A 14471-nucleotide genomic window follows, 5' to 3' on the forward strand; every position below is an offset into this window, starting at 1 on the left:
TTTAACCTCTACCTACTTTACATCTGTGACTAAACACAGATGTCTAAACAACACCTGGGCAAGGTTTGCGGACCCACAAAAGGATGGATTAAGGGTGAGCATTAGGTTATTTCAAAAGTCAAAATTAAAACTATGTAGACTCACCAAATACGCAAAACAAGGGAATATCTACTTATAGATCAGTCTGCAAGGTCTTTCATAGCTCGTGATAACCCAAAATACACCCATTTGGTTTATGAGAAATCCAACTTATGAGAATTAACACTCCTATTTAGGCTTCTGAGGCATTTCTTTGAATTTATGAGGAGGACTGAAGTGAATTTTCACCTGCTGGGAAAACTGCTGGGCCCCAGGAAGCATGAGTCACTGTGTGGCTTGCCAAATAGTGGTCCCTACCTCTGTTGAGGCTCTCTCTCAGAGCACTCTAATGGCTGGTAGTGGAGGTGATGTCCAGGAATTGGTAGCATTGTTTGTACTACTTTTTTTTGTCTTCGATGTTAATTTCTGGCATTAAAATTTTCATTACACGAATACTGTAGTGCTTTTTGTATAATATATATGATATCCTTTGTGAGTGTAGATTAAGTGTATGGCATGGGACAATGGCAAAAAAAGCTGATGTAGTAACAGTAAGTCACATTATTTTAGGATCATTTATAAAAGGAATCAGTGGTACTATATCTTTGCAACAATCACTCACGTTAACTGTTGGAGTAACTGGTCCATTTCATAGAGAACTGGTGTTGCTTTAGTATAAATGAGCATTCATTTGGGGACTCAGGAAAATGTAAACACACAAAAGACCTTGATTCAAATGTTATCTTAAAAAATTGTGAGAAAAATTACTGGATAATTCCTCAAGAAGACATATTATACTCTCAAAAGTGTTTTTATAGAGTAGAGTCTAGTAAAGGTAGATTTTTGTATGTGTGTGCTTTAATTCAGGCCACAGAAAGCCTAAGCTATAAAACTCCAGGGGATGCACAGATTTACTCAGGGGACTTCCACATGCTAACTTCTAGAGACAGAAGTGAGCAAGTGAACCGTGGATCTTAAGACAGCTACCCAAGAAACACGGATTAAAACCAAAACAAATGGAATCATTATAGGAATTCATGCTCTTTTGTTCAGGGATACTATATGGCCAGAATATTTTTCTTTCTTTTTCCTGCTTATTTTGGGGCCAAAACAAGGATAAAAGACACTGAGGCAAGTTACATGCAGAGAACTTGAATGGACAAACAGGCTTTCTTTCTGAAGGTATGAGGAGGGGATGAGCTGGTAGAGGTGGGATGAGGGAAGACAGTGCTAAGATCTGAGGGGGTTCTGAGTCGGATCAGGCATCTCCCTTGGTGGGCACAAACAGGAGGCTGCACATCTAGTTGTGGCCGGGGACCTAGAAGCAGAGCCCCATCACTACAGTGTGAGTTCCAAGGTTGATGTTAAAACAAAAAGAAAAAAAAATCTCAAGGGATTATTGCTGTCATTGGGTGTGATCAGTCAGACTACCCTGAGAAGAGAAGAAAAAAGGATTAAGCTTTGGCAAGTAGACTCTTCAACATTTACCTTGTAACGGGAAAAGTCCAGACAGGCTTTTGAGGGAGAACATAAATGGATAAGCACCAGGGATCTGGAGTCAGGCTGCCTGAGCTCCAACCTTGTCTCCTTGCTTGCTAGTTGTGTGGCCTCTGCCAACCCTCACTTTGCTCATTGTTTTTTCTCATTGTTATTCCTAATAATGGCATACAGCATGGGATGGTCAGGAAAATTAAACGAGAGAATATATGCAAGTATCCAGCACAGTGCAAAGCATTTAAAAGTAATTTGTTTGTTTTTTTTTAAGTTTAGACCAGTGTCTGGACTTATTCATGGATTCATAAGCATTTATCGAGAGTCAAACATGATGCAGCCTCTTGCTATCTCCTGAGGAATCAAAGACGAGTAAGACAGGGTACATATCCTTAGAGAACTTAATTCTATACCTAGGAGACAGACACATAAGCGGTGTCCCTAATGCCAATAGACACATGTGTGAAACACTATGAAAATGCAGAGAAAGGGGCCACTGACCAGACTGGAATGATTGCAGGATTCTCATGTGAAAGCAGACCAAAAAAGAAGCTATGAATCCCTCATAGAGAAGGGAAGAAGGAGCAGCGTGACATCTTAGGTAAACTACAGGGAGTTTGGGAGGAGGCTAGACCGTATCAACATATCTTATTCTTATTTAAAAGCCATCAGGGTTTTTGTTTTGTTGGTCATGTTACAGGTTAGCAGTCAATAAAAGTTTAATCTCATTAGGATAAATAATTTTATAACATATTTCAAAAGAGAGATTTCTGACAATTACTCTAAGATCTCAATAGTGAAACCACATTTCTAATAAAACAAAATAATTTGGAAGTCCTTCACATTTGGTTTCCCTTTCCCTGAGCAAACTCTGATGGGAGAAATGGGCCCCAGGAATCTCCTAAGTGTCAGGAAGAGCCCGCCTAAAACTCAACTCATCTTTCAGAATCCCCACGGTGAAGAGTACTGGTGACACACATATGGGAGGACTAGGGCTTGGTCTACGTAAACACAGATAAAACGACCCAGTGCTGAAAATATTCCACTTTGTTCAATTTCCTGTGAGTCTCAATAGGAAGAATGTGCAATAAAATAATTGCTCTGTATCTTAGCAGTGTGATTCTACCTTCCCAATGAGCCACACTGAACCAAACTATAGCTCTACTGGGCTGTCTTTGTCACCCTCAGGTCACAAACGTTCCTTCCTACTTCCTCAGGTCCATTTATTGCCCTCCTAGTCCTCATGCTCCCCATTCAAAATAACTTCCAATCCCTCACTGATTTACCCATTGAATTGAAGCTATTATCACAACTCCTCAATTTTGAGCTTTAAAGGGGCAGAGGTTTTTGTCTTACTCATGTCTCTGTCCTCAGAGCCTGTTTGGGACTGTGAATGACACAAGAGTCATTCAAAAAACCATTCAATGGAATGGACAGATGATCCAGGGTTTGGGCATTGATAGGAAGGGCAAGGCTGGAGACTGGCTGGACTCCCAGGGTCAAAGCAGGGATTGGGATGGATTCCACAGGTAGTTGGTGGGAAGAAGCCCGTGGAGACAGGGAACCCCTCAGGAGAAATCTAACAGTAGACAAGGAGAGAAACTCTTGCTCATCCGGGAAGCACACATATGGGTAGGGCGATCCAGGCTGAAGATCCAGTCACAGATCTGAGGGACTAAGAGCAGGACTCAGGTTCCACAGCAGTAAGAGAGGAAGGCAGGACCCCATCCACAGAAAGGTGATGTGACAAAAAAAGAATGGTGTCAAAGCATGAGACACATAGGGAGAAAAGAGGGATCCTCACATCATGAGGCTCAGTCATGGAGAAACAAGGGAAGAACATAGTCCCTGAGCTGAGAGCACTCTTTCCTTGTCATGTGTATCATTAGATCAAGTCCTTCAGAACTTGAAAACACTTGAAAAAGTCTCCATTCCTCACAACCAAAGAGCTCAGTGGAAACAAGAACCTACTTTCAACACCTCCTTGAGTCCCCCTATCCAAAGCCCTTCATGCCCAAGTTTTCACATAAAATGTAAAAGGGAGGCCAGGTTCTGTGTAGGGGTGGGAGTGGAATGAGAGAATGAGAGAATTCTGACTTTGAGGAACTCAAAGAGGAGGGGAGTAGCATGCTAAGGATGAGAATATAAATATTAAAGCAAGGTAAGTGGTTAGGGAGAGGGGATGTAGAAAACCCAAAGGATTTGAGGAGTGGAGAGAAGAGCAAAGCTGATTGCATCCAAATTAATTAATTAATTAATTAATTTATTTATTTATTTATTTATTTATTTATTTATTTATTTATTTTTTAAAGATCTTTTTTATTTATTTGACAGAGAGAGACACAGCGAGAGAGGGAACACAAGTAGGGGGAGTGGGAGAGGGAGAAGCAGGCTTCCCGCCGAGCAGGGAGCAAGATGCGGGGCTCGATCCCAGGACCCTGAGATCATGACCTGAGCCGAAGGCAGACACTTAACTGACTGAGCTACCCAGGCGCCCTCAAATTTATTTTTAAAAAAGAAACGTTGCCTACTCTCACTTGTACCATGACTTGGAAATAATACTAACTCATTAATAAAGGAGAAATAAAAGCCAGCCATTGCAAATGCTCAGAGGCTGTCAGAGAAATATATTAGCTGAGGTAACATGCAGAGCAAATAAAGAGGCCCAGATCATATTGGGCTTTATTATTACCTCAACAAGAGAACAATTATCTTTTCTTAACAGAGCTAGACCTAATTGATTTCTTCATAACCATAATTCAGTTTAACAAATATTTCCTAATAAAGGCACAATTAACAGATCAACTCGATTGCAATTTCACATTGCTTCTCGGTCTCTTACTCATTACTGACATCCCCCCCAGGAAATGTCTTTCTTTTTTTTTCTCCTGTGAAGCACATCTCATGTGAAACCTGGGAGTTAGAGTGGTTGCTCCCTAAATAAATGACAGGATGTTTGAAACCAAGGGTGGTTACTTCAGCTTGGCTATAAACTAGGTTTGCCAAGAAGTGACCGAAAGTAAAAACCTCTTTCCTCCTTAAACAATGAAAAAAATCTTTGAGAGCTAGATGAGGTGGACTTCTGGGAAAGTGCTGCAGATCTCTGTGTGATGTGATGTAGAGAGACACAGGACTTAGAGTGGTTGACCTGCTAGTTTCCTAAATCTGTTACTGCCTTGCTGTTCCATAATGGCTCTAGATAATGTTTTCAATCTGGATTTTTGTAACATAATAGTAATAATAATAATGGTGATAGAATGACTTCCTTTAGCTTCCCCCCCAAATGTGGTGACCCTCCATAAACCATTAATTGCTAGGCAAATATCAATTACTATAATGATTAAAATGTTCAAGCACACACCTCTGATTGTGAAGCAAACGTGGAAAGTTACAGGGCACTAGTACTTGACCCTAACACAGAATTCTAGAAATCCCAGTGATTTTAGCTCTTTGTTCTGCTAGAAATCTAAGAGTAATTGTGAAGCCACTCAGGTGACAGAGCAGATAAAGAGTGGGGCCTGGGGAGGAGCTTCTTCCCAGAATCCTCCATGTCTCTTTTGTGAGGTCCGTGCCACAGACCACACCCCAATCCTCAGTCAGCCGTCTTTCAAAGATTGTATTATTCTGTGTATTCTAGCATGTATGAGCTTGGTTTGTGCTGGATCAGGAAAAGTGGCCAGTGCCCGGAAAGAGGCACTTCAGACAGAGTGACAGAGCGGGGAGTCTAAGTGTGTAAGACTTAAGGGGAAGAGGAAATCATTTGACTAAGGGCACACTTGGTCAGGAGAGCGTCCATTTTGTATCTTCTGTATTCTAGGCACTGTTCCAGATAATACTGAGGTAAAAGACATCACTTCTGACCTTCGGAAGCAGACAGTGCATTTGGGAAAGTGACACATCTCCATAAAAAGAGACATGCGCTCTCTTCCTCACACATGCCAGCCCCGTCCTACCCAGCATCATGGCCACCCTCCAGGGCCAGATGGTGATGCCCAACAATGGTTCTGGGGCAACAGGAAAACAAAGCACATGCTGCCCAGAGGCTTCTGGAGGTTCCTTGTCCACAACATCAAGGAGCTGGAAGCCCTCCTGTCCTACAAGAGATCTTACTGTTCTGAGATTGCTCACAATGTTTCCTCCAAGAACCACAAAGCCACTGTGGAAAGAGTAGCCTAACTGGCCCTCAATCCCAGGCTACAGGGCGTGGGAAGTGAATAGATAGCTCATGTGCACACTTTCTTTGTGGTAAATAAAATCTTGACCACTCTAGGGATGGAAAGAAAGACATGGACACAATCTGCCCACGTGAGCTCAGTGCAGGCCAAGACTTTGTCTTCTTCAGCTCCGGGTGCCCACCACTCAGAGAGTACTTAAAAAGTGTCAGATGAGTGAAAGGAGAATTGAGCGAGATAAATAAATGCCTCAGGAGTCCAGAGAAAGGAATGTTGCCTAGTGGTCAGAGAAGGCATAACTGGACAGTGCTTACATCAGGACTTAATGATGAAGTAGGATTCAAACAGCAGAAGGGGAAAAATGACTCCAAGTGCTAAAGCATCACATCCAGAGGCCAAGAGCTCAGAATGCCCGAGAGAAGGATCAAAGGGGCAGAAGCAGTCGTCAGTTACAGACGGTTATAGACAATGTCGTAGACACACTCCCACTGGATCCCCACATGCCACAACTCGGTGAGCTATGTATTATTACTGCCCATTCTACAGATGAGGAAGCTGAGCATGAGTTCAATAACCGCCCTCCCCACTATCACATAGTAATAAAGCAAATAAGAAAAAGAATGAAAATATGCAAGATATTTGCAAGCACGCAACATATAGCCTATGTATTTTCTTTAAATTCAACTCAGTTCTTCAGCCAAGTAGAATAGGGACTCCTCACCCCACTGGAATCCACTCCTATCTTTAGGATAATGCAAAGATCTTAGGGTTCTAGATCTCATGCAGGGAAAAATGCATGAGGAGGCCTGTCTGGTCTTGGCCCACATGCTCACTCCCGAGATGCCCACAGCCCCAGCCTGCAGGCTTCCTCAAGTGCAGAGGGTCTGCTCTCAGTGCTCAGCCTCCTGAGAGTTCCATTGCTTGGAGATCCTGCCCTCTCCCAGGCCTCAGGATGTATGGAGGAGGGTGAGGAGGGAGGTCTCTGCCACTCATGGTTCCCCTGATCCTATCTTTCTCACTTTGGAGAAATCTCAGTGTCTCTGTTTTTGCCTATGTCCCACTTCCCCTACCCTCCCCTCTTCCCAAGCCACCAAACCAAGGAAATCTGCCTTGAAACAAGAAACCCTTTTGGAACGGGGGAGTGAAATACTGAGAGCACAGCGTAGATAGCTTTTTCTCTTGGACAATTCCACAGCAGTAAAAAGAAAAACAAAATTCCAATTAATATCGCAATAAATTAATCTACCACAAAGGATCTTTTTTTTTTCAGTTTGCTGTTTCACAGGGACTATACCAAGCCTTTACCCATGAGGTAGGTACAATTATTATCCCCACTTTATAATTAAAGAAACCAGAACTTAAAGAAGTCAAGTGTCTTACTTAAGATCACAAGACTCCTGAGTGATAGAATCAAAAGTCAAGTTCAAGAATGTCTGGCTAGAAAGGCTAAGTTCTCTTCACTATGCCATATAAGGGAAGCAATCCTCCCCTCTTTCTCTTAAAAAAAAAAAAACAACACCGGGGCGCCTGGGTGGCTCAGTCGTTAAGGGTCCGCCTTCGGCTCAGGTCATGATCCCAGTGTCCTGGAATCGAGCCCCGCATCGGGCTCCCTGCTCTGCGGGAAGCCTGCTTCTCCCTCTCCCCCTCCCCCTGCTTGTGTTCCCTCTCTTACTCTGTCTCTCTCTGTCAAATAAATAAATAAAATCTTTAAAAAAAAAAACACACCAAAAAAGCTACATAATTACAGATTCTGTATTAAGTAACAAATTTAAGAAGAAACTTACCCTTGGTCTCATAAAAACTCATTATCAATTTTCATTTGTTTTTGTCACCTTCTAGAACTTTTCATTTGCGTACTTAACTTTTATGGATTTACCATAATAACATAGAATTTTACAGTATACATTCTCAATTGTCATTCTACTGCTACAGTTTTTTTGTTTTAATATATTTTATATATTCTATATATCATATGTAAATTATATATTTTTATATCTTACACATACACATACATATATTTCTATAATCTTATTATTTTTTTCTGTTACACCACTCTTGCCCTCTCCCTGTGCCCCCCCCCAACAGAAACAATTGCAGCCTGGTGTATTTCCCATACATTTCTCCCTGGTGGTATTGAGAAATTGGCCATTGTTTGTTTCATATACTCTTACAATTATGGTTTCATACACTTTTATGTTCATACATATATATTTGTATACTTATTGCTATGTTTGCTTAACAATAGTAAAAATCCTTCCAAATCAATGTCACTTTAACTCTTTATTAGTTGATAATATAATCCATAGTATGGTTATTCTAGTTTATTCAACCTTTCCTCTATGAATGGGTATTTACTTTGCTTATATTTTTTTTTGGCCACAAAAGATAATGTTGCAATAAACTTTCTTGCATATGTATATTCTTCTGTACTGGTGCTTTTATTTCTGTGAGATAGCTTCCCAGGAGTAGGATTTCTGGGCCAAATGGCATATATTTATTATAATTTAATAGGTATTGCCAGATTGATTTTCAAAGGCTATGCTAAATACCCTTCACCAGCAGTGTGGGAGAGTGCAGGGCCATAGTTCCAAATGCTAGTCTGAGATCACCTCATGAAATGTCCATTTAGTAGACGTTGGAGGGGCCTAGGAATCTGAATTTTTTTCAAAGCTCTCCATGTAATTTTAATAGGTACGAAGATTTGGGAGTCACAGGTTTGCCTCTGCAGGATTTACTACGAGGGAGGAATAAGGGGCAGAGTTCAGGGAAGCCATCTGATGGGGACTTTCTTTTACAAAGGGACTTCAATGAAAACTTTTATATTATCACCAAATAAAATTATAAGTAACAGAGACACCTGACAGGGGACTGAAAAAAGAAAATATTGACAATTCAACCTTAAATTTATGTCTCATTATCTGTCCACCCCACTGGTAATATTTACTTTTTAATAAATTTTTGTTGTTAGGACAATTATATGGTAGAACACTGCCATCTGTGATGGAACACTTTAAATTCAATTAAGTCTGTAGCTTATGTATAACATAGGACCATCCTTCCAGCAGTAATTGAACAATTCTTTCAGCAATATTATTTTGCATAAAAATCCTAACCTTTACATCAAAAATATTTTAATGTGTTAATTTTTCTGTACAGAAACAAATTACATTGTATTGAATAAAATTATTATAAGTATTTGCTAAAAGTAACTATTGAATATACCATATGTTTTATAATCCTGTATTGGCATTTCTTCATTCTTTTCTTTTCTTCTCTTTTCTATTCTTTCCTCCTACCCTTCCTCCCAGTCTCTCCCTCCCTATCTGCCCCCTCCAACTTCTCCACAGACCAGGTCCCCTGGGGCTGCTGCAGCGCCAACATTGGCCACTAGGGGCCCTCTGCTCCCCTGGCCTGCAGGGAGAGAAAAATGTCTTTTCTCTTTTCCAACTTCCTTTTTTTTTTTTTTTAAAGTTTTTATTTGTTTATTTGACAGAGAGAGAGAGACACAGCGAGAGAGGGAACACAAGCAGGGGGAGTGGGAGAGGGAGAAGCAGGCTTCCCGCGGAGCAGGGAGCTGGGAGTCCGACGGGGGACTCGATCCCAAGACCCTGGGATCACGACCTAAGCCAAAGGCAGACGCTTAACGACTGAGCTACCCAGGCGCCCCTTTCCAACTTTCTTAATAGAAAAAAGTCTCATGGGTATCTTCAAAAGAATATCCCCAAACGAACCAAGGGAAAGTAAAAGAAATTTTTTTAAAAAGGTACTCCAAACAGCAAAGACAGTTTCTGAATTTAAAATGACCAAAACCTACTCTTTGCTCTCTTGACTGATAGAGCTAACTGGCTCCAGCCTTGGTTCCTTTTCTTCCCCATCTGAGGGAACACAAAGCAACTATAAATTAAATTGGCCATGATATGAGAGTTAGCAGAAAGGAACCCTACTGCTTCTCAACACTTAGTTCTTAATCATTGCTCTTGGCATGACCTTGGGAGGATTCTCCCAGCTTCTGCCTCTCCTGGCTGGGTAGTTTTTGCTCTGCAATCATCCCGGTTCTGACTTCCCCTCCACTGGCTGGGAGGAAGCATCTCCTGGTCACCCTGCACTGGACTTGTGGGTGCTTCTTCAGCCCACTCAGAGGTCTCTATGGCTGTCAGCTTTGGGAGTCTTACCTGCAAACTCTCCTCGTGCTTGCATCTGATCTGACTCTTAATCCTCATCTCACTGTGGAGTCAGGACTATCAGCAAGGCTGGGGCTGAGTCAGGGTCAGAACCCAGCTCTTTTGATTCCCAAACTGGGGACTGCCATTTATACCACAAGACCTCCTTCGAAGGGAGATATAGATATAGATACATAAAGTAACAGTGGCAATAAGAATAGACAGGTATGCATTTAAAATGTTTGCGACACTGAAAGGTCTTGAGTTGTAAAGCTGAACAAATTAAGTGTATAGAAAAATATATATATCTTTGCCTTCTTGGTTGGTTCAGAATTTCATTGAAAATTCAATACTGATTTTCTCTACCCTGCAGTGTACTGGTTTTCAAGGACTCCCATTTTAATCTGACAGGATACCTTCCATGTACTCTGGATTTGCATTTCATTGCTGGCCAAAGCCAATTGCTAAGAGGCACCTTGAGATTAGCATGGCAGCAAACTGACAATAAACAGTGAAAAGAAAGCCTGTTCAGTGTAAAATCATAAGGTAGGAGGGTAAGTGTTGTAGTGTTTCTGCCTTTGTCTCTTATTCCATTGGATCTTTCTCTCAGCTGGTAGTCAACTAAATCAGTAATTATTGCTTGAAGTTTAACAGCAATTTTTTGACTTGTTTTTCCTGCTTAGCATCCACCCATATCGTAAGATTTATGCAAGAATACTTCCTAAGTGGCTCTGTATATTTCCTATTGCATCCCATTTTGTGTGATATTAAGATTGGTCCTTCAACCATTCGCCTAATGATTTTAGTATCCATTGATGATTGTTGCCTACAACCATGATTTCATCAACAGTAGCAAAACAGTGATTTTAAAATTCTATTTCTTCTTCTGCATTTGCCTCTGGAATTTTTCTATCAAAAAGAAGGTTTCCTTCACCTACTTTTAGGTTACACTGACATGCAATCCTTATAGAAAAGATGGAACAAATGTCTGATTCCTTCCTTTCATTTATTAATTTTTCAGGGAAATTAGTTGGTTACTTAGCAATCACCAGCGGTGACCACCGGACTTAACTACAAAAGCAAAGATTTTTATTTATTGGGTTTGTTCCAATCTACTGCAATTATTCTTTTTTTAATTTATTTTTTTTTTAAAGATTTTATTTACTTGACAGAGAGAGACAGGGAGAGAGGGAACACAAGCAGGGGGAGTGGGAGAGGGAGTAGCAGGCTCCCCGCTGAACAGGGAGCCCGATGCAGGGCTCGATCCCACGACCCCGGGATCATGACCTGAGCCGAAGGCAGATGCTTAACAACTGAGCCACCCAGGCGCCCCTGCAATTATTCTTTTTGATGCTCAAATTGTCCCTTTACTTTGGCTCTTGTGTCTTTTTGAAATGACTTCATTCATCTTTGAAATCTCTCTTCCTTGCTGATACAAGAAGATGTTCTAGACCCATTTTATACATTTTCGAGTCCAGCACCATAAGCCGTTTCTGCAAAGAGAGAAGCGGTATTTTGAGACCATATCTGGTTGCTAGGGGTGCTCATTGCTTCTGGGTTGTTGTTTTTCATTTTTTTCTGGCTTTTTGGGTGACTAGAGTTAGGAAACACAGACTTTGTAAGAGGAACAAAATCGTGAGATCATACTGACGTTTCCAATGCAAATTACTTTTTGCAAGCGTTTTGCTTAACCTCCTCAATTTTATACTCGATCTCCCTTTTTCATCACGAAAAATCTCAAGCCCCACAACATAAACACAATTCTTTATTTGCTTTCTCCTACATAGTATCTATAATTGTTTCAAACAATACCAAACTACCATGGACATAAAGCGACTGGATGAGATTTTTCAGAGGTTCTTTTTGTCTTTAGAAATATCTCACTGGAGAACTGCAGTTAAAATACTATCTTCCAAACTCACTTGAGAATTTTTTCTCTATGTTGTTGTGGCAGAATTCGAAGATGGCTTCACAAGGATATCTGGTCCTAATCCCTGAACCTGTGAATATGATGAGATGTCACTCCTGTGATCATGTTATAGGACACAGCTGATTTTATTTTTCTTTAAGATTTTTAAATTTATTCATTCGAGACACAGAGATAGAGACAGAGACAGAGAGAGAGAGAGAGAGAGAATGAGCAGGGGGAGAAGCACAGGGAGGGGGAGAAGCAGACTCCCCGCTGAGGAGAGAGCCCGATGCGGGGCTTGATCCCAGGACCCTGGGATCATGACCTGAGCTGAAGGCAGACGCTTAGCCATCTGAGCCACCCAGGCGCCCCAGGACACAGCTGATTTTAGAACAGGGCTGTTATCTGGGTAGGCCTGACCGAATCAGGAGCACTGAAGAGCAAAGAGCTCTGTCTGGCTGAAACCTGAAGCCAGGGAGATGGAGCCTGTGAGAAAGACTTGACACGCCTTGCTGACTCTGAGGTGTTAGAGGCCACCACAGGAGGATGCAGGCGGTCGCTAGGAGCAGAGAGTGGCCCCCAGCTGCCACCCAGCAAGAAAATGGGGACCTCAGTCCTACAGACAGAACTGAGTTCTGCCAATGGCCGGACTGGCGTGGAAGCAGATTCTCCCTCAGAGCTTCCAGGTAAGGGCCTAGCCTGGCCGACACCTTGACTTTGGTCTTGTGAGCCCATGAACAGAGAACCCAGCTGAGCCCACCTGGACTTCTCCCTAAACTGTGAGATAATAAATGGGTGTTGTTTTAAGTTGCTGAATTCGTGGTAGCCTGTTATGCAGCATTAGAAAATGAATGAAGTTCTTACACCGCCAACACCATTTATTTATTTATTTATTTATTAAACATTTTATTTATTTATTTTATTTGAGAGAGAGAGAGAGATTGCATGTGCATGTTGGGGTGGGGGGAGGGGCAGGGAGGGAGGGAGAGGGAGGGAGAGAGAGAATCCCAAGCAGATTCCATGCTGAGCACAGAGCCCAATGCAGAGCTCAAGCTCATGACCCTGAGATCATGACCTGAGCAGAAATTAAGAGTTGGCTGCTTTTGGGGGGGGGGGGGTTCTTTTTTTTAATTTAAATTCAATTAATTAACATATAGTGTATTATTAGTTTCAGAGGTAGAGTTCAGTGACTCATCAGTCTTATATAATACCCAGTGCTCATTACATCACATGCCCTCCTTAATGTCCATCACCCAGTTACCCCATCCCCCCACCCCCCACCCCTCCAGCAACCCTCAGTTTGTTTCCTATGATTAAGAGTCTCTTAACAGTTTGTCTCCCTCTCTGATTTTCATCTGGTTTCATTTTTCCCGGGTTTGTTTCTTTTACTAACCAGAATCATGCTGTATGTATTGTTCTTTGATGTGCTTGTTGGAGATGTTTTCAGCCTTGCACACTCTTTTTATCCATTATATATTCCACAGAATTAGTGTCACTGTTTGGGTTGCTTCATTCTGCTGTTCTAATTATGCCCACTTTTGTGCACAAACTTGAGCAAAGGGGCTGGAATTTGAGGGGAAGAGTGTCAGTTCGAGCCCTTGGCAATCTGAGGTGAAGGTGTGTTGACTTGGCATTGAGCAAGTGGCAGGACGTGCATGCTGACTCGGGCAGGAGGGCGGCTAGACTGTGGATGGGACCTGCAGGCCGATGGCATCGTGTGTGACAGGGACATGCTGTTTTTCCTCCTGGTCATGAATTCCTTTAACTTTTGTTTTTCTGGGAAACTCTCTCTCCTTCTATTCTGAATGAAAGGCTTGCTGGATAGAGTATTCTTGACTGTAGATTTTTTTCCTTTTAGCACTTTGAATATATCATGCCACTCTCTTCTGGCCTGCAAAGTTTCTGCTGAAAAAATCCACTGATAGCCTTGTGGAGTTTCCCTTGTGTGTAACTGCTTTCCTTTCTCTTGCTGCTTTTAAAATTCTTTCCATCACTACTTTTGGTCATCTTATTTACTTTGTGTCTTGGTGCAGACCTCTTCAGTTTGGTTTTGTTGGGGGCTCTCTGTGCCTCCTAGATCTGGATTTCTCTTTCCTTCCCCAGATTCAGGAAGTTTTCAGCTATTATTTCTTCAAATAAATCTTCTGCCCCCTTTTCTCGCTCTTCTCCTTCTGGGATCCCTATCATGTGACTGTTACGCTTGACAATGTCGCTGAGTTCCCTGGTCTATTCTCATTTTGTGTATTTTTTTCCCCTCTCATCTGCTTGATTACTTTCCATTACTCTGTCCTCCGGGTTGCTGATCTGTTCTACTACCTCTTGTTTGCTATTTATTCCAGGTGGTCTATTTTTATTTTCATTTAGTGAGTTCATTATCTCTAATTGGTTCTTTTTTAGGTCTCCTATCTCTTGGTGGAGGGTCTCGTGGAGGTCCTGCACTCTTTTCTCAATTCTAGCGAGTATCTTTATGAGCATTACTTTAAATTTGCTATCAGACATATTACTTATCTCCATTTTGTTTAGATCTCTTGCTATGATTTTGTTCTACTCTTTCAATATGTCATATTTGGGACATATTCCTCTGTCTCCTCATTTTGTCTGTTGCTGTGTCTGTTTCTATGTGTTAGGAAAGACAAATATGTCTCCTGCACTTAAAAGTAG

This window comes from Mirounga angustirostris, unplaced genomic scaffold, assembly GCF_029215605.1.
Source record: "Mirounga angustirostris isolate CCGP_5_RB_7025 unplaced genomic scaffold, mMirAng1.0.hap1 SCAF_6, whole genome shotgun sequence".
Taxonomy (NCBI): domain Eukaryota; kingdom Metazoa; phylum Chordata; class Mammalia; order Carnivora; family Phocidae; genus Mirounga; species Mirounga angustirostris.